The sequence below is a fragment of the Miniopterus natalensis genome, chromosome 4, assembly GCF_054644295.1.
Source record: "Miniopterus natalensis isolate mMinNat1 chromosome 4, mMinNat1.hap1, whole genome shotgun sequence".
NCBI classification, from domain to species: Eukaryota; Metazoa; Chordata; class Mammalia; order Chiroptera; family Miniopteridae; genus Miniopterus; species Miniopterus natalensis.
Window position 1 is genome coordinate 16,539,582 of NC_142084.1, and position 25,098 is coordinate 16,564,679.

At 43.7% G+C, this 25,098-nt stretch overlaps 1 long non-coding RNA gene across 1 annotated transcript in view; it reads right to left on the bottom strand.

Annotated features, from left to right (window-relative positions):
- The window catches only part of LOC148093201 (uncharacterized), a 41,279-nt gene that overhangs the window by 9,685 nt on the left and 6,496 nt on the right, over window positions 1–25,098 (bottom strand). The window contains exon 2 of the long non-coding RNA XR_015714388.1: window positions 16,197–16,418. This is a non-coding gene — a long non-coding RNA (uncharacterized LOC148093201). The remainder of the gene's footprint in view (window positions 1–16,196; window positions 16,419–25,098) is intronic.

Below are 25,098 nucleotides of genomic sequence, written 5' to 3' on the forward strand. Positions count from 1 at the left end.
GCAGGCACCAGATTCCTGCGTTACTGATTAACAGCTCTAGCAGGTATACTTATGCAAAACACCCAGGCTGTCTTCTTCCTCCACTGTCAGGCTTAATTTTGTGACAGTAAAAGTAGTTGTGTTTTCACCTCAATGCACCTCAGTCTCGACGCCTGGTGCAGGTGAGTTCCAAGGTCAGGGATGGGACAGGGTGACCACTCTCAGTGAACATGTGAGGAAGTGATTTGAGGCAGACCTCACTTGTAAGGTCTTGTAAGTGCCCACCCGTGCCCTCTACTCCCTGCAGCGCACTGCCCACCATTTCAGAGTAACAAAGGTCATCCTTAGAGCTCTGGACAGAAGGCAGGGGCCTAGGCTCTGCCAGGTTCTTCACAACACCTGCTATTCTGTAACAAGCTGACAGTCACCCACAAGTCAATGACAGAGGGTCCCGAAAACCACCACCTCACACACTAAGAGTGCCATTTGACAAATGTGAGGCCAGAGACCTCCCCAGAGAAGAAAGAGAGATGGTGTGCATGTGCATGTGCATGTGTACCCTGGCCCAGAGGACTGTGACTCTGTTAGTTTGGAAGACAGGGCCAGAGATTAGGGAAGCAACTTCCTTCCACAGGCAACTCGACCAGTTCTAGTCAACTTGTCACTAAAGCTCGATGAAAAAAAGTCTTCAACATCATGACCAACCAACCACCTTTCCACAGAAGCAGGAAGAGGCAGGCTAATCCTTGTGATAAAACCCTACAGTGGGAAACTAAGTGAGGTCAGCCATGAGGTGCAGTGGGTGTGCAGGCAGCCTCAGTATGTCAGAAATAACAGAAGGCATCTCATTGCTCCCATCCACTGAGCAGGGTTCAGCTGCCCAAAGTGGTGGGTTTATTTATAGTGCCACCAGTCTGGAGAACAGAGGGACTCTCAGCAGACTCCGGAAGCCGGCACACGCAGGCTAGGGCACTCCTGCAGCCCTGCTGTCATCACTAGCCAGCGGCCCTCCCCAGAATGCAGCACAAGCACAGCCCAATCTCCTGGGCCTAACAGCTCGCCAAGGAACACTTTAGAGATAGGGAGAGGTGGCTCTGGCGTTGGATACCCTGAGGTCCACTCTCAATGCTATCCTGAGGGTATGACAACCTCTCCCAGCTTCGGTTTCCTCACCTGTCAAATGGGGATAGCAGCAGCTCCTGTTCCCCCACTGGGTTCCTCAGGGACTAATAACCTCACCCGTACAGGCTGGTGACTAGTGGACAGCAGGTCCTCAGTATATGTGAGCTACTGTTGCTACTCCCAAGACAGGGGCCTAAAGGAAGGCGGCAGGACTCCCTCACTGCTGAGACACCTGGGGGCAACGCCAGTACTATGTGAAGCCGGAGGTCTATAGATAGTTTTTCACTTTACACAATGAACTGAGGTCTTTCTAAAGACTGAACCAGAGACATGGAAATGGGGTAAAAGAGGCATCTGTTTCCCGTAAGTACTGTCTAAGCCCAAGTCCGTGTGGATGCCAGGCTGCTGGGCGATAACCCGAGAAGGCAGGGGCACTGTCTCCCAGTGATGTTCAAACCACAGCCATCCTAACTACTTGCACCCACCATGTCAGCAACTGGAGCCGGTGACCACCAAGGACCCTTCCAGCAACCCCTTCCTTACTACCTTTCTGCATGCTTGAGCAGGGAATGTCCTGTTCAGGAATTCCTTTTGACACTTCCCTCCTGATGCTACCTGCCTAAAATGCTGAAGACTCCAGTGTCACTTACCACTCTATGCCCCTAGTCTTGCACAGGGCATGCTCAGAAGGCCTGGCATATAGGAGACACGGAACAAATGAATTAACCAATGAGTGCAGGAGTGAACAACTGAATGAACAACCTCTCTTGTACCTTTTACCTCAGTTGGAAGAGCTGTTTCTGGCCTGCCTTGTAAATAGGCTACCAGCTATTTTCAGATGCAACAGCAAAGCATTACTAATAAAAATATGAAGATCCTGCCAGCCTTAAGTTCTTAAGGATGGGAGTAACCCCTACTTCTGCCAGTTGAAACCCCTCAAGAGCTCTTGGCTCATTGTGAACCTTCCTGAAATGGCTGAGGGCATCCCTGGCATTGGAACCATCACTTCATCCCAGAAGGGATCAGTCTGACTAGGAGGAGGTCTGAGGGGAGCGTCAAGCGAGCAAAGGGAGCTCAGGGTCCCGAGCTGGCCTGGGCCAGGGAGAGGGGGCCCCACAGTCACAGAAGACACCTTATAGAGGGGGACCCCTCGGGAGCCTTCAGGAGTTCGTGGTTACCCACAGCAGCCCAAGGGTACATGGACAGGGCTTTGTTCAGGGGCAGAGGGAAGGAAGGGAGACGAACATTGATCCTTCATAAACTGCCCATAATACACATACCCCCCAAAAGCAAAAATCTATTTTTACTCCATTAAGAACTCAGATACAATCTTGTACGGTCTCCCTAAAATCCTCCAGCTAACGAGGTCTCCCAGGCTACCAAATGAACTAATTTCAAGGGTCAATGCAAAAGCTCAGAGGGAACCAAGACACTGCTAAAAAAAAAATTCTAATGGAGACTTTTTCCTTTAAGGGAAATGCATCAATCTTTCCTAGGCTATTTCCAACTTATGGTCTTTAAGTAGGTGTGTCCCTGGGAAAAGGGCTGATGCCCGAGACCCCAAGGAGAAAGTTCTTCACGTCCCCACACACAAGCCAGGTACAATTTCTAGAGGAAGAATGTGTGTGCTCATGCACGTGTGTGAATGCGTGTGTACATGTGCATGTGCATGAGTGTGTGCACACGTGCTTATGTGCATGTGAGTGTGTGCACATGTGTGTGCATATGTGTGTTATGTGTGGAGGGTGGGGGAGGGCTCTACTCCCCTCTCCAGCTTCAGAACCTGTGAAGTCTAAAGGCTTAGAATGGGTAAGGGTGGCGCTAGGGAGTGCCTCACCTTTTCTAACAGGATCCCAGCCTGGACCCGTAAGACGCCTTTGATAAAATGAAGAAAAAGCCGCTGAGCCCAGCAGGGGAAGAGGAGGGAAGCAGTCCCAGCCTCTCAAAACCAAAAGAGTTGCAGCCCTGATAGCAGCAGGTCCCTGGCTGAGGGCTGATAAGGATTTCCCACAAATCCACAGGAAAGTCCATATTTCCTGGTGGAGGGAGCCACTCCCTCAAGGAGCTGAGGCAAGTCTGAAAGAGCAGAAAACCAGGACAGGCCACAGATACTTCCATGATCCACTCACGGGTCTGTCCCCAAGGGTCTCGCAGCCCCCGCCCGCCTGTCAGCTCAGCTGAGCAGGCAGGAGCCAGGTCCTCTCCATCTCTGTAAACCCCCAGTCCAGCTCTTGCAGATACAGGTTTGCTGGACTCAGGTTATGCCTCCTGCTATACTTGGTATGGTCCATTTAAGTAAAATGCAATTCCCTTAACCTCTCAGCGGCTCAGTTTCTTCACCTGAAAATGGAGACAATAACAGCACTGACCTCTTGGGACTGTTATAAAGATTATAGGATTAACTCCTCAAAAAGCAGCTTGCTTAGTGCCAGGCACAAAGTAAACGGACAATAAATTATAGTTATTATTGTTGCTGTTTTTCTATTAACTAGGTAAAAGGCTAAACTGAAAAGCAATCTCTCTTGTAGAGCTTTCCACTGTACTGAGATTTTTAAAAACAAGAATAATTTAGACTGGGGTGGGGGCAGGCGGTACCTGGCATGATGGGCAGTGCTGAGACTGACACTTGAAACGCAGCCCTCCATGAACACTGATGGCTCCTTAGCAAGGACTTGCATTTTCTATGCGGCCAAGACGCTGCTGAGGATGCCCAGACTTCATGAATTTAAAATGAAGAATAAAACAAAACCCACCAAACAACGCTTTTATATAGCATGATATTAGCTGCCAATATAGCCCCTGGATAGAGATTAACACACTAGTTGAACTTCAAAAAGGGGCTGCATCATAAAAACAAAACAAAAACTAAACATATACCAAAAGATTTATACCAAAATATTAACTATCTCTGTATAGCAAAATTATGGGTATTATTTCTTTCTGTAAGGAAGAGAGATTTCTGTAATTTAAAAAGTTCTTTTAAAAACAAGAACCCAGGTGTGATGCAGGAGGGAGAGAGCAGAGCCACATGGTTAAGGTTTGGAGAAGCCACTCTTCTGCCCCTAATCGTGCTGGACTTGGTCACCACACTGTGTTATGCCTGCCGGGCTAAGTCCTCATTGGTGAAGTGGACACCAATCTACATCTTCATTGTCAGCATTTGAGTTACAATTTTCCTCTGTCGTACATATCCCACGTTTTAGAACATCTCAATTCTGGGGAGCCACAATATAAGCAGAATAAAGATTTCTCCCCCGTGGCTAACCACACTGACCACTGGGAAGCTGGAGCCAGGTGTCTATGGGCCCCGTGCCACGCTGCCCGTGCACAGATCCCAGATTCGGCCCCTCCAGCACAGCTAATGCCTCATTATTATTCGGAAGGGTAAGTCCTAGGAAAGATCCCTGTCACCCTAAGTGACCCCACACTCACAGGGAGGATCTAACTTTTAAAAGCTTATGTGAGAAGTGAAGGGAATGTGTATGTTCTGTTTTGAGACTGAGTAAAAGTAGTATTATTGCTGAAAACCCAGGCTGCACCTGGATGCATGGGGATTACAACAATGAAGCAAACTGGCCTGGAAGCAGGGCAAGGCTTCGAACACCTTCTGTTCCCCCTGTCGGCCAGGTCTGGCCAGCCCAGCCCGCTCCCTCCCAGTCAGCGGGCGCTGGCCCATCCCACCGGCCAGCTGAGTAAACTGGATCTGTGCAGAGTAGCTGCCTTTTCATACTCCATTACGAGTGCTGGGCAGGCCAAGGCTTTTGAAAAGCAAAAGAGTGTGTTTTGCATAAAGTATTTGACTAAAACAGACTGTGTCTCTCTCTGAGAAGATGGAAATACCCAAGGCCATCTTTAGGAGACTAGAGGTCCCTCCCCAGTGTCCTCAAACCCTCAGGTCCAGGAGACCTGGTGCAGTCACCAGGGGACTTCATAGAAGCACTGGGCCTACCCGAACAGACCTGCCGAGTTAAAGCCTGACTTCACAAGTACATGAACTGAGAGTCAAAGTTGGTGCTAAGAGCCCAGCACACTCACTAAAGACCAATTTCATAAACTTTTGTGACAAGAAAGGAAGAGTTGCAGCTGAGTGTCCCTGGGGAGAACTGTCTTACTCATAGAGCCCCCTTCTTCACTGCTATTAACAATGCTTGTAATTGCTAATTTCGAAGTGTTTTAAGGATATTCCCCAATGGATACAAAAGGTCTAAAAGTTAAGAATACAATTTGAAATCAGACAGACCTGGGTTCAAATCATAGCTCAGTGAGTTACTACTTGACTTTAGGCAAATTCATTCGTCCCTCTGAATCTCAGTCTCCTCATCTCTAAAATGGGAAACCACCAGGACTCCTGTATGGATTACATAAGATCGTGTACACAGAGCACCTGAGTAAGATCTAATTAGAAATGGTAACATATTTAGTGCCCATGGGGAGACAGGTTTTAGAATGCTAGCTTATCTGTGTCTCCAAGCTTGGCACCATTTCCTTAACGAATAAACCTCTTTTTTGCTGCAGACTCTGGCTGCGTTTTATTGGGCTTTGATGTGCTCAGGCACATGGACCCCTTTAGTCTGATAACATCAGTTCTGATGATTCACATATGTTGACTGCCAGCATAATAACAGTGCTCCAACCCCTGAGACACAGTGAATGCTCTCCTCAGATCCCAGACCAAAAAAAATGGGTAACGTGAGGGAGGGAAAAATAGTGCAGTGTTTTCTGCAAATTCAAATGCAGAGTTTAACAACTTGAAAAGCTTATTCCAGAATCTTGTCCTGTCCTCTCTCCTGCATATCTCTAAACTCTTCTTCATTTTATTTTATTTATTTTCTATTTTTTAAATATATCTTTATTGATTTCAGAGAGAGGAAAGGAGAAGGGGAGAGAGAGATAGAAACATCAATGATCAGAGAGTCATTGATCGGCTGCAACCCGCAACCTGGGCATATGCCCTGACCGGGAATCGAACCCCGATTGTCTGGATCCTGGGTCGATGCTCAACCGCTGAGCCACGCCCCGCTGGGCAAACTCTTCTTCATTTTAAATCACTCAGCAAGCAGTTACCAGAGAATCAAGTGGTCAGACAAATTAGACAAGGTCTTTGCTATCAAGGAGCCTTCAGAGAGCAGGGAAGACCTATTCTATAAGAGCCAGGGCTGTAAAATGACAGACCAAGGTACAACTGTGAAGGACAGGAAAGCTGAGCCACACTGGGGGTGGAAGGCATCACTCAGTGTCACTGAAGTGACACATGAGTGAGACGGAAAGGATTAACAGGGGGTACTTTTACTGAGCCAAGAGAAGTATGAAAAAAATTTCCAAGCCATACAGAGAAAATACCATTTGCGAAAGTCATGTGGGAGGAGAGGCCTGATAAGGCTGAGGAATCGAGTGGCAGGGCAAACCAAGCAGGGCCTCAGCGCCTTTTGGAATATTGGTCTTTATTCTAATAATACCAAATTATTCAGGAAGACAAAAGAAATGTTTAAACCCTTAGCATGCAGAGTTTTTACTACGGCATGTTCAAGGGTTAGGTGAGAAACTGCTCCACCAAAACCTCTGACCTGTGGCAGAGGAACCCAGGCCAGCAGCAAAGCCTCCCAACGAAACAGAAGCCAACAGAACTATGCAAAATGTGAGGAGGAGCAGGCTCCCCTTCAAGGCAAGGATCAGCAAGTTCTAAGCTCAGTGAATCATGGAGGTCTGTGCCCTCTCTGGGGTAAGGAAAGGCTGAGAGAAACAGCTGATGTCAGAGCCCTTGTCAAGAGCCACAAACCCCAGGAGGACCCCATAAGCAGCCTGTCTTCTCCCAGTTGAGGGGCCAAGTTCAGGCTGGATCAGACCAACTCTCCCATTTGTCCCCAGGTTCTGCGCTTTTATCTGCACAGGCCCTGGGGATTCATTCTTTCAGTAGATCTTTCTGGAAGCCCTACTACCTACCAGTTACTGTGCTAGGCCCAGGAACCGTACTTTCTCCACCTCATACTCCTTTCTTGTTCTTCTTCCCTCTCCCTACACTTCCCTCCTGTGGCCACTGGATCCGTCTCTTTCCTCACACCAAAGAATATTTGTGTCTAGACCCACTTGCTGGGCCAGAAACCACAACTGTTTCAATTCTGCCAGGCCTGGCTACAGTCTTAAAGATGCTGGCCCAGGCCCATATGAGATATAAGGGCACTTTTCCAAGAATTCCATGAAATTTGCGCATTAGAAGATTCAAATAAATGTAACGGGCTATGTGCTAAGAGATGCAAGAGGAAGGATGGAGGTGAAATGGATTGAAAAAAGATAAACTGAGGATAAGATATAGAGTATTTGGCAAGAAGGTCAACTCTTCCCACGAGGAAGACAGACCAGGATAAAGTAGGAGGCCAAGAGGGAAGAAGCACAAAGAGTTTATATTCCAGCGGGAGGAAAAGGCAGCCAAGGAACACGTAAACCACCAGCAGGGAAAGAGGTGGGAAGCACAGGGGAGAGACAGCCAAGTTGGGGTGTTACCTTAAGTGGGGTGGAGGGAAGGGGGGTGGACGGAAGGCCTTCCTGACTAGGTGACAGCCTAGCAAGAACCAACACAGGACAGAAGCTGCATGGATTTCTGAGGCAATCTAAAGGCAGAGGGGAAGGGACCCAGCAGCAAAGACAAAGGCCCAGTGGGGGAGCGGCCTGGTGAGTGAACAGGGCAGCCTGTGAAGGTGGACCGGAAGCAGATGTAACTGCAGAATAGCTCGAAATGGTCCTGTCCTGTCTAACAAGATGCCGAGTTGTTTTTCAGACACAGAGACCAAAACTGCAGGTCATGCAGCAGAAGCATGTGCAGCGAAGAGAACTTTGACCTCCAGCTGCACCTGGAACCAGTCTTGCCACCTGCCCCCCTTCGCCCCTACACACATACATACACGGGGCCCAAAGACCAGGATATAACCAGAACCTGCATACAGGGGCCCTTTCAGAAGTGAAGGGTCCACTGTCCAGAAGGATCCAGTGCTGATGCCCCTTTACCATAAATGGCCAAGTTTCAAGGTCCTCCAACTAAAACTTGCCCCACTAGCACTTCGGCATACCTGGTCCCCCTAACCCCTTACAAACCCTTAACCCAGTCCAGGGAACAAGAGGGATTTGAGGCACTATTAAGTCTCCCATCTTCTTGGATGGTACCTTCTCTGTCAATTCACTTCTTACTCCAGACTCTGTTTTGGGTTTTGGCCTTTTGAGGCGCCGGGCACACAAACTTGGGTTCTGTAATATAGGGGACAGCCCACTCACAGAGGGCCGTGCTGGTCACTGTAAAAATGCTGGCTTTTCATCCGAGTGACATGAGAGGCTATTAGGGGGTCTGGGTGGAAGATGGCAGGGGGCAAGAAGAGGGAGACCAGCTATGTGGCTTACACGGCAGATGAGATGACTTTGGGGCTGCCTCAGGCCAGTGGGAATTCTTAGGGTAGATCAGGAATGATCATCAGTCATTGTCTTCCCGCCTTTCCCGTAGAGCTTCCTGTCTTCACCACCCCCATTCACCCACAAGCAAAAGTTCAGAAATTTTTGTGGGCTGAGAAAGGGAACTAACTCCCTCGATGCCATCAAGGTCCCAGAAACTGTACAAGGCATATTCCTTTATTCTTCACCACATTCCTGTAATCCCAGTTTCACAGATAAGGAAACAGAAGCCTGGGGAACTGGAGAAACTAAACCTAGATTCCTAAGCCAATGCGGCTTTTGGTGGCACCATGCAGAGTCCTTGCTGGGACATTCTGTCATCTGATACCTGGCAAAGAAAGAAGGTACTGAGCTGAACTTTATGTTAGAAAGGCTTCCCAGGGCAATAAAAATGCCTGATCAGAGTTTCTGATGAAGAAAGGCATGAAAGACTTGAACAAGCCAAGCTGCAATGCCATTCCCCAAGCCAATTAGCCAGAGATGCCAGACGCTTACATTCCTTCCTCTTCCATCCTCACGCTAATAAGAGCAGTGTCAGACATCAAGAAAGCATGGAGGGGAGACATGCTACCCTCCACCCTCCCCCTCCCATCAGTGACTGCAGACTAAAGGAGAGGCCACTTCTAACTCCTCAGTGGTTGGCCAGTGACCCAGCAAGGCGCTCCTGGAGCAGGCACTCTGCTTTCGCTTCTTCAAGTTACAAAGAACCATAATAGGGTCACTTCTAGTTCCCATCTACAGGCTTAGAAACCCAGGCAAAGGCCAACCGGGCTTTTGATCTCCATGGGGGCAACCCAAGGACTCTGTTGAAGCAGAATTTATTTTAAATCATTACATTGCCAGGTATCACAGTCCTAACCCAGAAGAGCATGTATGAAACCCAATATCTGGATTCAAAAGAGTTAAATAGTAAGGGAAGGGTCCCTTCATGCAACACATGCACTGAGCATATACATGTGTCAGCACTGTTTTAGGTGCTCTGGAGGCAGAGGGGAAGCAGAGAAAAACCTGCCTTCCTGAAGCTTACAAGGAGAGGCAGGTACACTTAAAACCAGGGAGGTTAAGTAACCTGTCAGGTCCTAGGGTTTGGGGGGTTTGAATCCAGCTTGATCACTCCATTTACTGTTTTTACTAGGAAACTGGTGCCCTGCTGTGATTACAAGGTGTTTGTGGGTTTGGGAGGTGGTGGGAGACAGGAGAGGGAATGGGCTGAAAAGCAGGTATTTTCTTTTGCTGTGTGTTTGATAATTGCTGTGGAATCTGTGCTGGATTATAGAGCAAAGCAGCAGCAGGAAATATGCACTTAGCTTGGAATCAGGACTTTCCCAGCCTGATATAGAAACTCACTATACCTCTCTGGGCTTCACTTTGAATATCTCTAAAAAGAGGAGCTTGGCCCAGCAGGAAGAGTAAATGGTTTCCTCTCACCTAACAATTCAAGCCTATTATAGTGGCTGAAGCCACATTTGGGCTTAGCAGAAAGAACCACAAAATGATTAGTACTGTCTGCCATGAGTTTGGAATGGTGATTAACCTGGGTGATCATCTGAGGACTTTCCCACTTTTGATCGTTTAAGGTATCTGAGTGGGAGTCATTTTAATTTTGGTGACAGAATTAAAAAATCTCTTCTTTCATGACTTTCTAACCAATTCACAGAATGTTCCTTTAAAAAGACAGATTGCCTATTTTCTGATATGAGACTAGAGATATTGTGGTGTTTTTTAACTTTAAACAGTTGTTACTATAACATTTTTACAAGAACCTAGAAGTGTTGTTCTTTAGAATGCTTCACTGGACAGGAGTTCACCTATCACCACTGGGACCTGTGGCAGTGTTCCTGAAGGTCTCCCAACCCTATGCCATTTGGCAATGTGGCTTTGCCGCTTCCCCATCAAGGAGTGAAGTCTATTTCCCCTCCCCTAGAACACATGCTAGATAGACCTGTGGCTGCTTTGACCAATCAAAGTGTGATGCAAGTAATGTTCTGAGACTTGGTTCTGAGACTGGGTAGTCAAAAAGCCTGCCAGCCCGGCTGGGCGTGGCTCAGCGGTTGAGCGTCAACCTAGGATCCAGGTGATCGGGGTTCGATTCCAGGTCAGGGCACATGGCCAGGTTGCTGAGGGCATGCAGGAGGCAGCTGATCAATGACTCTCTCATCACTGATGTTTCTATCTCTCCCTCTCCCTCTCCTTTCCTCTCTCCGAAATCAATAAAGATATATTAAAAAAAAGAAAAAGAAAAGAAAAAGCCTGCCAGATCATTACATTGCATTATGTAAGGCTTGGGGAAATCTGGGTGAGAGGTATACATAGTTGTTTGTACTATTTCTGCAATGCTTTTGTAAGTCTGAAATTGTTTCAAAATTAGAAGTTAATAAAAAGGTTTTTGATTGTTTTTTCAAAGAAAGGCTTGACAGCTTCCACTTTTGCACTCTATCATGGAAGGCGCCCAACTCCCCGAGGCTGTAGCGCTGTGAGGGGGCCCAAGCCAGCCACACTGAAGGCCATGTGGAGGGAGGGGGAAAGAGAGATGCCAGACACGGGATTTTTTTTTTTTTTTATTTGAAAGAATAATTTCCTGTTATGTGAACCAGAAATATAAGATTTCACCAAAACTGAAACCATTGACAGAATAGGCTGAACTTCAAGGGAAGTAAGAAGGTCAAAGTCAATAGAAGTGGAGAGGCCCAAGACAGGTTTGGGCACACACAGGATAACAGCATCTCAGCATGGGTCTCTTCTGACCCCTCCCAGCAGTAACACTGCCCTCATGCTCCCCTCCCTCTCTCCCTTCTGAAGTATCTGCCAAGCCACGCGGTTTCTGCCTCTGGATTGCAGGTGTAAGACAAACCAACAGCACCCCTTTGGATATGCTGTAAACAAAAAGCCAATAAATCTCATTTGAAGGTAGAAAGGACACATATTCAACCCAGCACACTGGTTATCATGTATGTTTCAGTCCTAGTACATGCCATGGGGAGCAGAGATAAAGCTTTCCTGCCAAGCCCTACCCAAATTCAGAATCTCTAAGATTTGGGGTGGTTTGATAGATAGCAATAGATAACCAAGATTATGTCAAACTTCCACCTGTGGCAAAAAGCCTTCAATTCTGGTTTGGCAGGACTTGGCTGTCCAAAAGGGTCTTTTGGACCTAATTCTTGGCTGAGGTCACTTTCACATTCTTCTTGGCCAAGTGCTTTTGTTTCTTGAGTTCCTTTTTACACAACATCCCTACTCTTATTTCGATAAGATTTAGCTTCCTGTATGTAAAAGAATGTTGTTTTTCTTCCTTTTTTGTAGCAGGGTTTTCTCAAGATGATTCTCTGTTGGTTAATATTTAAGGCTGAGGTTCTGTCACTTGCAGCCTTAAGAGTCTTGACTAACACAAATGGTGAAAGCCTAAACCAAGATAGCAAGAGACAAGGATGAATGAATTCAGACATTAAGGAGATAAACTAAACAGAACACAAAAACTAACTGAATATGTAGAGAGGAGGTGCTTTGAAGTCTGTATAGGGTGCAGATGAATGAAGCACATGAGAGTGGTGAATTCTACTGGAGGTGTGGAAATTTGTAAGGGAAAGCTTCAGGGAGGAGGTAATATTGTTTGATCTCCAGGAATGTGTAGGTTGGGGCAGAGTGGGAATGAGGGTTGGGAAGTGAAGGAAGCAGCATGGCAGGTTAGAGGCCTTATCTACATATAGACTACTTAAATGATGACATCCTAGACTTCAAGCCAATATAGTTATTGGATAAGATACCTGGTGGTCTTGGAGGGGGTGGATATATTATGCAAATGGAGGAGATGTGAATTGCTGAGAGCACAGAGTGGAATGTTGTGGACTGCAGAAACTCAAAGATTCATCAACTAATAAATGGATGAATAAAAATGTGCTATATTCATACAATTAAATATTATTTGGCAGTACAAAAGAATGATACAAGCTACAATATGGCTGAACCTTGAAAACATTATACTAAGTGAAAGAAGCTGGTCATAAAAGACCATATATTATTATATGATTCCATTTATAAGAAATGTCCAGAACAGACAAATCTATATAGATAGAAGTAGATTAATGGAGGGGAGGATTAAGGAAAAGGGGAGTAATTGCTAGGGTACAGGGTTTGTTTGTGTTGTGATGAAGATGTTCTGGAATTAGACAGTGGGAATGGTTTAAAACTCAATGAGTATACATTAAAAACCCCTGGATTATACTTTAAGAGGATGAATTGTATGGTATATGAATTATATCTCAAAGTTATTTTAAAAAAGGTGGGAGGATGACATCTATTTCCCCTCCTACTGAATCTGGCCAGGCTTGTGACTTGCTTTGAACAACAGAACACTGGGTAACTAATGCTGTGCCAGTTCTGGGCCTAGCCATTAAAAGCCTGGAAGCTTCTACTTTCACACTCTTGGAAGCTAGCTGCCATGTAAAGAAGCTCAGACTAGATGAGAGACTATGTATAGAGAGAGGCATAATGGAGGCAAACCAAGACCCCAGTCATGTGAGTGAAGCCATCTTGGACATTACAGCCCCAGTCAAGTTGACAGCTGAATTAAGTCATGCAAGTGACCCCAGGAGAGATCACATGAAGCCAACTCACAGGATCCTGAGAAATAATAAATCATTATTGTTTTAAGCCACTGAGTTTTGGGGGGATATCCCATATAATAGCTAACTGAAACAGTCTCTCTGGGCTCAGATTCCATCTCTGTAACATGGGACTAATACTACTGGGTCGTTAAGATTACATAAGGCTAATACCAGGCACTGTGCTCTAGAAATACTAGTTGTTATAATTATTATTATTATTAACCCCCCCGGAAACCCCTGAAGTACTGCTCTCTGGGAAGTCTTATTCCCACAATCACTCGCTGCTTCCAATCACAGAGTTTCCAAAAAGCTAGTATCCTGAGGAAAAACAAAGGTTTTTCTTAACTACAATTTCTGAAAAATGAACTTTGAACCATAAACAGGCTACCAAAGAAGGTTCTGCTTTGGTTAGCCATCTACCCACCTACCTATCCATTCAACACACAAGTAAGTCCTTACTAATTACCAGACACCAATCAGAACTGCCAAGAAGACCCTCCCTTCTCTGACAAAGAAGCCATTTCCACCTAGGTAGCTGTCAACAGAATGGAGTGCACACTTGAACTTCAGCTTGAGAGATGGTATCTGTGGTAGTAGATCAATCTAAAATCATCCAGTTGGAGGAGAAAACCCTTAAGTTTCCATAGAAAGCTCAGAGACATGGCACAGAATACAGGCCCCAAGAATGACTCTCAATGGGGAATCCCAGAAGCAATACAAAGAGTAAGGAATGAAATAAGTCCCTAAAGGGTGCATCCCTTAGTGAGGGGATAAAAGGGTCGCATTCACAAAACCTGGACCCCAGGTGAGAGGACTTGACCATCTGGCAGCACCAGCTGTGTCTGGGTGCAGAATGGGTTGAGCAGTTACCAATTCACAAGCTGATAACAGAGAAAAAATCCCGTAGGAAAGGACATTAAACAGCTTTTAACTGCATTTATGAAATCATGATAAACAGAGCCTTTTAATCCTAAGAAGGATTAAGATATTATTTTCTCAAAAAGGCTGATGTAATACTTAAAATACACCAACGGTAAAGAAAGACAAAATTTGTATATCCTGCATGAGGGTACAAAGTCCACCAACCCCAGGAAGCACTTTCTCTAGACAAACTCCATAGAGTTCCAAATCAATCAAATGCTAGTCAGTCAGCATAAACAATATAGTCTAGAAATGGCCTACATACCATAGATGGCACGGGCTATGGGTGAAAGATATAACACCAGGCAGGCACTGGGCTGTGTGTATTAGATAATCCAAATGCTGGGCTGACTTTTCATTGACATACAATATACGAGGAAGTGCACAAAAAGTAAGTGTACAGCTTGAAGAACATTTATACCTGGATTAAGGCAAAGAATATTCCTAATACCCCAGAAGGTTCCCTTGTGCCCTTCCCAATCAATAACCAATCCCACCCTGGTCTCTACTCAGAGCCAGGAGTAAACACAATTCTAATCTTCATCACCACTGATTAGTTGGGCTTATTTTTGAATTGCACATAACTTGGAATCATACATCCTGTGGTCTTTTCAGTCTGCCTTCTTTCATTCCTCACAGGGTTACCTTTTCCTGAAGCAGAAAACCAGGAAATTGAGATTTATTTTCAGGAAACCCCCCTCTGATGTCACAGACCTGGATGCCAACTACTCTGATTGTACTTTCTGCATTCTCCCAAACCTGTGTTATTAAAACTTACAGCAAAACAGAATCTTGGATTGTAAAAGCTTTCCTTCAAGATAAACCAAATCTTTTAAAGGTATGCAAACTGATTCAATCTTAACACAGCCTCTGATCTCACACTATAAAAATATTATTTTTCCCATACTAGTGCAAAACTCCTCTTAAACATATTTTTCTTCCCTGGCATCCACCCATTCTAAAGGATCCTCAAATCCTAAAATAAAATAAGCCATAGATTCTATTACTACTTTTGATTAGTAAGGGGTTAAACTACAGGAAAATCTCAGAGGCAGCCTAAGGCCCTAAATTCAGGTGAATGTGGGTCAGAAAAGACAGGAGAGGGACACAAGTACAACAAGAAGTTACAGGTATAGATTCTTAAACTGAACTATCAGGATTCAATTCTGAGATCTGCCACTTTTAGCTGGGTGACCTTGGGCAAATCATTACTCCACTCTGTGCCTCAATTATTTCACTGGGTAAAATAGGAATAACCTCATAGGATTGTTGCAAGGATTAAATGTTAATGTACATAAAGCTCTTAGGAGACCACGTGGCATATAAGCACTCAGTAAGAATTAAGCTGAAAGCACTGGAAGAGAGCAACTATTCAGCAAACCGAAAGGTTATGAGACAGTCATAGCAGTCAGCAAGATACCTAGTACAGTGCTTCTCAAGATGGTTCCTTTCTAACCCTTCATACACGGATACTTTTCGTAAAATGCAAGATCACATGCTTGAATGTCAGGAAATGTCAAATTGCTCTAAAGGTTTATAAATGTTTACTCTTACTTTCTGTGCTTGTCTCACCATAGCCCAGTAGCGCTCGGGGACTGGCACCAGTGTGCAGAGCAAACGTTGAGTAGCACTGTTCCAGCACACAAGGACCCACGAGCTGGCTGAAAACCCAGCCAGCAGATTCAACAGAATTATGAAAACATGTTAGTAAAGAAAACCAACCCCAAAGCAGGGCTAAGAGGATGACTTGAGGGTCAACAAACTGAAATAAAATAATCCCAACAGGCTAAACCTGAAAAACAAAACTGATGGCCAGAGCAAGAAGCCAACTGGTCCTTCCCCCACTGGTGCTCCAGGAGGTGTGCTCAGAAAACATGTCGGCCAGGAAGTCATCAGCCCCACAGGAAACAAGAGAAATGAAGGAAGTAGGTAGAACTGACTCAGGTTTCCTGAGAAAGAAGTCCTCTCAGGAGTAAGAAGCCACTCTAAGCAGTCACCAAGCTTTGAGAAAGTCAACCACGGCACACAAAGGTCAGAGTTTCTTCTCTGCCAAAGAAAACTGGCAAACATTTCATTTGGTGACATAGGACTGCACACACATGCCCACATATCCATCTACACACACCCCGTTCACAGTACCTGTGGTTTTAGGAGGCTCCTGAGGTCCGCCTTGCCAGCCATACTGTGGGTATCCTTGGTAGGGGTACCCCTGAGGTGGTGGGTAAGGTCCTCCCATAGGTCCTGGAGGGTAGACCTCAGGCCCCATTGGTTGTTGTGGATAAGGTGGATATGGGGCCGTCGGACCAGGGCCCGGATATGGTGGAGGATTCCCTGGGTTCATTAGGGGACTGAAGAATGTACCTAAGAGGCAAAGAATGAAAATTATTTGCATTTAATCAATGGAAATCATTAGGAAAAAAATTTCAACTCAAGAGATCATTTACAAAATGCCTTAAAGGTATCTCAAACCTCTTGCAAATCTTCAGCTCTGCCCATTTTGTTTCTTTCTGACCATCGTAACTGGCAAACATCTCATGTAACTGTTCATTTGCCTTTGTCTGCCTTCCCCACAGTAGACTGTAGGCTAGGGCAGCAGGGATCAGGTCAATTCTGAATCATCACCATGACCTTAGAGCTTAGCATAGTGCCTGGCACAAGGCAGGATCCTCAATAAATGTGTTGAATGAAGAACAGGATGTTATTTTGTGTTTTAATTCTCTGAAATGTCCATAAATGTGACTGGATAGCTCTAAGAAGAAGGTACAAAGTCTAACAGCACTAATTATAAGTCAGATCAGCAGACGCTGACCCAGTATTAGCAGTCCTCCAATAAACAGGGTTGGGCCACACGGGGTTTTCTAACAAGCAGCACTGCCAGCAGTGACCAACCAAAGTGTGGAACGGCCGCCACCGCCCTGGGCACTGGGGTGATCTGGTTGCTTCCCCAGGGCCATAGCTCTGTCATCACTGGAAGAGGGCAGAGCTGTCTATAGAGGATGCTAAGTATCTTCCATGAGCATCCAGGCTCCCAGGACTCTGAAGGGCTCACCAGGAACCCCCACTTGTGTTTATAGGTTCCTGTTCTCAGTGGTTTGCTTCTGTGAGAGAGGCCATTGCTTCCCAGCCTCCAAGCCTGTTAACCATTCTCCTGATTGGGCTTCAAGTTCAATGGGAAGAGCCATCTCATTTCCATCATGCCTGTAACCTCCACAGTGCCCGACACAATGACTTCCAGAAGAAAAGTATTACTGGGGAATGCCAAGTCCATATGCTGGATGAACAGCGTGATACCTGTCATCTTGCTGCTTTGTACTGTTACCCATCTCTAGTACTGCTATTTAACTTTTCACCTATTTGAGTGTCTTCTATCCCCAACTAAAGAGCAAGTCAATAGAGGGAAGAGTCTCATACCCAAAATTTACCATTTTGAGTATTACTAAATACTTAGTAAATTTAGTAAAAATTTTTTATTTACTAAATTTCACTTAATTCTTTTTCATAACATGCAATCACTAAGTAAGTGATTCTATATGAAGAATAGAATAGCTATTAAGTAAGGGTCCCCAGAAAAATCTGAATTAAAATTAACAGACTTTGCCGGTTGCCCACACAACAGCCATATCCCCCCTTTGTAACAGTAGTCAGATTTCCAGTTAGATGTCCACTCATTCTTGCAGTTCATGTGCTTCAGGGAAGCTCATCCTCTACCAGCTCCAGAGACAGCCCAATCTATCCAAGTTGGTCCAGATCACCTTTCCTTTTACATTAAGATTGATTCAAAGGAATCCAGGATTAAGCCAATCACGAATGGCATCCTTAGCCACTGGGATTGTTTCTGAAGTGGTTTAATCAGTTAAAAGCTTGGGGGCTCTCCTAACACACTCCCAGCTTTCCCTTTGCCTTAATACAGGCACACACAAAGTATAGCAAGAACACATGTCCTACAAAATTGCTGACAGGCAATGTGCAGACCTGAGGGAGCCAGTCTCAAGATGAAGTAGGCACTTCAGGAAGGGAGAGCAGAAAGAAGGAAAGGAATGGGATTCCAGAAGACTGTAACAGCTCATACATCAGACTAAAACCCAGCCTAACCTAAACTGCCTCTAAAGGATTTCCAGTCCTAGGAACCAATAGTAAGGTAGGCTAATGAACCCTTCTGGGTGACATCCAACCACCCACACATCATGCAGTGCTGACTGTTCCTGACACTGTGCTATGCAGGAGGGTATAGAGATGAACACAGCTCATACTCTTCTCTTGGGTAACTGGTTAAAAAAAACAGTAAGGATAGTGATTTTTAGAAAAGGTGGTAAATAGACTGCTGGGTAGGAGTAGGGGCTTAAACCCATAGGAAAAGGAGGGAGTGGGGAGAATGTCATTTGAGGGAGGTGATTATAAATTGAAACATTTTAATATAGACTCAGAATGGCTTGAGGGTCTCTATTTTGACTGCAATTGTAGTCTGTCCCCTATTTTCTCTTATTTTCCCAGGGATCTGACAAGCGTTCAGAAAAGAACTAGAACTCTTTCCCTTCTCTGCTCCCTGGTCTATGCCCACATGGCATAACACTTTGACCTGGGAATGGCCTTTCTCTTTACCCTGACACAGAGGCTCACTGGGACTAACACTGCAATCATCCCATGAATTGGGGTGTCTGCAATTGCTGACCACTTCTGTATTTCCTCTCCTACTGAGAAGGCTTCAGTTCCTGTGCGAAACCTAGAGAGCCCTGGTCAACACAGAATCAGTTTCATTAACCCCTCTACGGTCATTCCATTACTTATTTTTTAAGTCACAGAAGTAGACCACAGTATCCTCTTTCCTGAAATTCACTGTGCATATTGGGGGAGAGGGGTCCTTCAGACTGACCTAATTCCACCAAAACTGTAGTTTAATTTGATTAGTCCAACAAGAGCCTGCAGTAATAACCTCAGAACTGCAGACCTCAGTATTTCATGACTTTTCTTGACCCATCTATTTCTCATTATCCTGTGTAGTTCTCTCCTGGGACCCTCAAAACTCTCCCAAATGTATGTGTCCTCCCTGCTTCTCCCTCTATCATGTTTCCCTCTTGTCTCTGGTGTGTACCTTTCTCCCTCTGCCTGAGGAGTCACAGTGTCCAGGGGGGAAAACCCCATGTGGTACTCACAGCGGCACTTTAAAGAGTGTAAGCCATAGAGATGCTCCAGCAGCCATGCGCCCTCCCCCCACCCCATCCCTGCTCACATTCTGTCCCTGTGTTCCTAAGACAGTCATCTTAGAGGAATAAAAATCTGGATCTATTTTCAGTTTCCTCTAAACAAGAAAAAGACAAACAGTAAGAGAAAGAGAACAGCAAAAGTCACAGAAACAGCATCTGTGCTGAGATCAAAGTCCTTTTGAAAAGCAGGACCTCACCCAGTGGGAATTAATTATTCCCAAGCTTGTACAGAAGCAAGGCAATATAAAAACTTGCTTAACACTAAGACAGTCTAGTACAAAGCACTTAACATAACCAAAACACAAATGAGCTTTACATTTAAGGTATGAAACTAGGCTTTGTAATATGAATGTTTTCCCTTATAAATCTGGTCAGGTGAAATGGAAGTCCTACTATGAGGATCCAATGTAAACAGTGGAAATCGTAGCATTAAAGACAAATCAAAGCTCCAAAAGAGTGCAAATCGAGCAGCAGCCAAGAACCATTAACAGATTGTATTGAATGACCCCTGCTATACTATGATCCCATTCAAGACATGCTCAGACACAGAATTAGCAGGTATTCAAGGGTACAATGAGAAAAGCAGAAACTATTCTTTGGGAAAGTGGTCCATGGAGATAAGATCACTATTTTAAAAACCTCATCAAAGTAGAAGTGCAGGAAAGAGCAATATTTTCAAAGTTATTGTTTTAAAAATTACAAGATACCTGGTAGCCTGGCATTGAACCTGCAGGCAGCACTATTGGAGAATTTTCTCCTGGAAAAACTAAACAGCCCCAATGGAAAAAAATTACTGATACTAATAGCTGAGGAGACTCAAAGAAATGATTCGCCCAGTCATCTCCCAGTAAAGCCCATATACACAGAATTTCTAATTGACTTTTTATTATCTCATACATCAAAGATTATCAGACATTTGGGGGGAGCCAGCAATGTAAAAGACAGAGCAAAACAAAACAGGAAAAAGGAAAAAAACAAAAAAACAATCGAATACCCAACAAGAGAAAAGAGTTGAATAAATTATAGTACATATACATGGTAGTTCTTTTCCAGTCATTTTAACTTGTCTTTGAAGCATTATTTAAGTGTAAGAAAAATTTTAAAGCTACATAGTCAGCATGATCCCAATTTTTAAAATATAAATACTGATATATATCAAACCTCCAGATAACCCCGATTACCCCCTTAAGGACTAGAGAAGGAACATTCACATATCCAGAACATGTGACATCCACTATCCAGACCAACAGTTATCTAGAGGATGACCACCTCAACAAATCCAGAGACTAAGAAGGCAGGACTGATTTTTCTCAAGAATGTACTTTCTACTATAAGAACTCTTAACTTTTCTTTCTTCTTCGAAACACTCTCGGTACGGCTCACTTGCGTTTCTGGCTTGCAAACCTTGACCTTTGAATAAATCTCTAGTATTTATTTCCAGCAAAGCCTCCAGACTCTTTTTGAGTTCATTTCACAATGTTCTTGTGGGGGTGGGGGAATGAACCTTGATCCTCATCTTTATAAACAAAAATGATTCACACTATATCATGCACCTATATATAAAAGCTAAAACAATCAAGCTTTTACAAGTATATACTATACTCATGATTTTGGCAGTATTTACCTTATGGCCCAGTAACTCTACTCTTAGATATATATATATATATACTGAGGTGAAATGAGTGCCTAAGTCTACCGAAGACATGTAACAATGTTCCAAGCAGCTTTACTTATAATAGCTCCAAACTAAAAACCATCCAAATGTTCACCAAGAGCAGAACCGATAGATTACGATGTAGTTGTATAACAGAAAATTGCCCAGCAATAAATAAAAGGAACACTATGTGCAACAATGTGGATAAATCCTACAGACAAAGATGAGCAAAAGAAGCCAGACTCAACAGACTTCACACTGTATGACTCCATTTATGTGAGGTTCAAGAACAGCCAAATGAATCTATGAATATTGACAAAGAGGCACAAGGAGAGCCTTCTGGGATAACGGAAATGTTCTACATCTTGAGCTGAGTCATGTTTACATGACTGCTATGAAACCACTGAGTTGTATGTTAAGATTTTTGCACTTTAAGTTGAACAGTAACAGCAGACAGACAAAATTCTGGCTAGAAGGAAAAATTTGGCTGGAATTATAGGCAATTGTTATTTACTTATATTCTTTTGTATTTCTAAGAGTTTGACTAAGGCAGCCTATATAGTCAGAAAAAAATTAAGTTTTTTAGTGCTTTTCACGCTGCCCATCTTTTTTTAAATAGCTACAATGCCTCTGTAGACCTTCTATCCACTTCCAGTACCCCAATTTACTTTCCAATTACTAATCTTCCCCTTGTTGGTAACCTACTTTGTATCTGCTTTTCATTGCTTTTTACAGTGATTTCTGTAATTGTGATTCTTTTTTCACAAGACACTTCAGCTCCCTAAGCCCTTTAAAAATGTTTTCTTTCTGCTTTGAACTGAAGAGTTACTTAGCTAAGTAGTGGACATGGGATAAAAAGCAAAATTCTCTTGATTCATGCAGATTTTCCCACCTTGTAAATGATCGTATGGTTATAACCCAAAGTCTTGCTTATCCTTCCATCCTTACATATCCTTCTTGGGAATTTATACTTTGTCCTTAAAGTTTAAGAACATGAGAGCAGATCTTATTCTAAAGACCTCCTGTGTCTTTTTTTTTTAAATTCCTTGATTAGCTGGCCTTTTAATAGGATCTTTGTAAATAGGTTATTTTATATTCTAGGTCCCTCAATTTTTCTTGATTCTCATACCCATAATTTTGGGTATCGTTTGTTAGGCTAAAAACAACTTTAGAATTACTGGTTTTGTGCTGCTTTATCATCTCCTGTTTATAGCTTTTGTAACCCTGTGAACTCAGCACTAGTGGTTCCAGGCACTACCGAGATTATGGTAAACAAGAGACAATTTCTTCTCGAGCTAGTGAGAGAGACAGACATTAACATCAGCAATTATGAAACCAGCTAAGAGAGAGGAAACACTTGGTACCGTGAGCTCAAAGTAGAGACCACAGGTCAGTGTGAGTTAAGCATACACACACTGGTCAGAGGTGACAATCTGTGAGAAAGAGCTGAATGCCTCTGAGGAATTGAATAGGTTCATTATGGCTGAAGCACATAGTATGAGATGAGGGTCAGTTCACAAACAGCCTTGTAAAGAATAGGACCATTTCAGGATTATTGCAGCTTCCTTTTCTATAGTTATTCTTTATCTCTTTTAAAAAGATTCACGTGCCCAGCAGGCGTGGCTCAGTGGTTGAGCATCCACCTATTATCTAGGAGATCGAGGTTCGATTCCCGTTCAGGACACATGCCCAGGGTGTGGGCTTGATCTCCAGTGGGGAGTATGCAGGAGGCAGCCAATCAATGACTTTCTCTCATCATTGATGTTTCTATCGCTCTCTTTCTCTCTGAAATCAATAAACATATATTAAAAAAAATAAATAATTTTAAAAGATGCACATAACTTTACTTATGCTTACTTTTTGGATATTATCAGCAAACCTAATACTGTTTATCAATATAAGTACCTACTACATGACAGGCCAAGTACTGGGGATATGAAAGAAAGAATTCTATCTAGCTGGCTGGCTTGCTCTTCCCCTTCTGTACTGCTAATAAAAATAAAGTTATCTTTTTTATTTGTCTCATTGCATCAGGTGGAAAGTGCTAGAAATTCTCCATATTTTGGGGGTGAGGATAGTTTTCTGATATAGACTAAACAAAATTCACTTTGGGTGGTCCAGAGGGTGGGTCCCCTCCAAGAGTTATGCAAGTTTCCTGAAACTGAGGTACAAGTAGAGCCTGAATGATGCTACCATAGGGAAATTCATGCCACACATACATGTGAGTATCTGAACCCCAAACCACCAGAGCAGGCATTCCAGAACCTTCAAATCCAAACCAAAAATAGACATTCTAGAATCTATACCTGACATGGACCACTTTACATGGGAACCCCAGAGTGACAGCAGGGATTTACTTACTGAAAATACAGTAGTGACACTCCCAACAATAGAGCAATATCAGCAAACCTCACAGTTATCATAACCGACAAGATCTTTGTTTTTATGATTTGTTCACCATTTCTAACACATTTTGCTGTGTTACCATTTCCTAAGTTGCTCTTCTTTTGGGGGCAGACTGGAGGGAGACATCCTGTAGTGTTACTTCATTACTATACAAATACTGATTTTGGAGTTGGCTTCCCAAATATTACTAGCCACCTCCTATCTGAATCACCATCTTTTGTTTGCCAGAGAGTTCCACCAGGTCCTGAGCTGTCATATAATCAATGAATGACTAAATATTAGAGCATGTCTTTTACATCAACATTTTGGTTTGTGGCTCTAAAATAGTCTCTCTGTGGAGTACACAGTGACCCACAGCTTAGAAATGGGACCCTTCCTGAACAAGGACATCAAAATGCACACAAAAGGCAAAAATACAATAGTGGATCCTATTTCTGGAAGCCCCATCCTGGAGTAATGAAACGTTCAGAGACTGTCTATTTTATTTTATTTTCTCCAAAAAATATTTTATATAAAAACTACACATTGCTTTTATAACTGAGTTTCACATGAAACTAAAAACTCTACAAACTATTTGGTAACAATGTGCTAATGCCATTCAGCCACTATCCTCAACATTGAAATAATACAAAGATGTAAGCAGTCTCGCCCTGGCCAGTGTGGTTCAATGGTGGGAGTGTAGGCCAGCTCACTGAAGGGTCTTAGGTTCGATTCCAGTCAAGGGCACATACCTGGGTTGCAGGTTCAATCCCTGGCCCCAGTCAGGGCGCATGCAGGAGCAACTGATTGATGTGTCTCTCTCACATCGATGTTTCTCTCTCTCCCCCTCCCCTCCCTTCCATTCTCTAAAAATAATGGAAAAAATATCGAGTGAAGATTAACAACAAAAATGTGAGCATTCTCAACTTGTCCTGACACATCAGATTATGAAAAATCTGAAAAGTCATACCCACATTAGTTATCTACAGTAGTTCAACATTATTGGAAAATACAGGGTTGGGCAAAAGTAGGTTTACAGTTATCAGTATGTAAAAGTTTTTATTCTTGTATTATTATTTATTAATTCTTGTATTATTTTCCAGACAAACAACTGTAAATCTACTTTGGCCCACCTTGTCTGGCTATAACCATTAATCTCACCTCCCTCCAATACTAAACTTGGTAACATACATTTCAGCCCTCTTCCAGCCTTGTAGACTTTGAGGGAATCCACAGATGCTGCCTTCAACAGAGGATAACACATCATCTCCTAAAATCTTTTTTCATAAAGCTTTCTATACAGAACTTCTGGCTGGATCCAGGACCTGGTGCTCTATAAAATATAAGCTCTATAACATTTCTTAAACAGCCCTAAAAAAAAAAATCATTGCTACCTGAAAATATCTATCAAATAAAATAATCTACCCCTTAGTTGCCCAGGCCCTGGTATTCCAGTCCTCACTAATGTTTGGAGGAAACATCCTTCTTTTTTTTTTCTTTAAAAGATTTTTTAAAATTACTCTTTAAAAAAAAAAAAAGTTTTTATTGATTTTAGAGAGGAAAGGAGAGGGAGAGAGAGACAGAAACATCAATTCGACGAGAGACATGGATCGCTGCCTCCTGCACCCCACCAGGGCTGACCCCACAGCCTGGGCATGTGCCCTGACCAGGAATCAAACCAGTGACCTCTTGGTTCATGGATCAACATCAACCCCTGAGCCACACTGGCTGGGCAGAAACATCCTTCTTTTTATAGAGGGTCCATCCTTTTTTTTCTTACAAATTCTTCAACAAAGACACA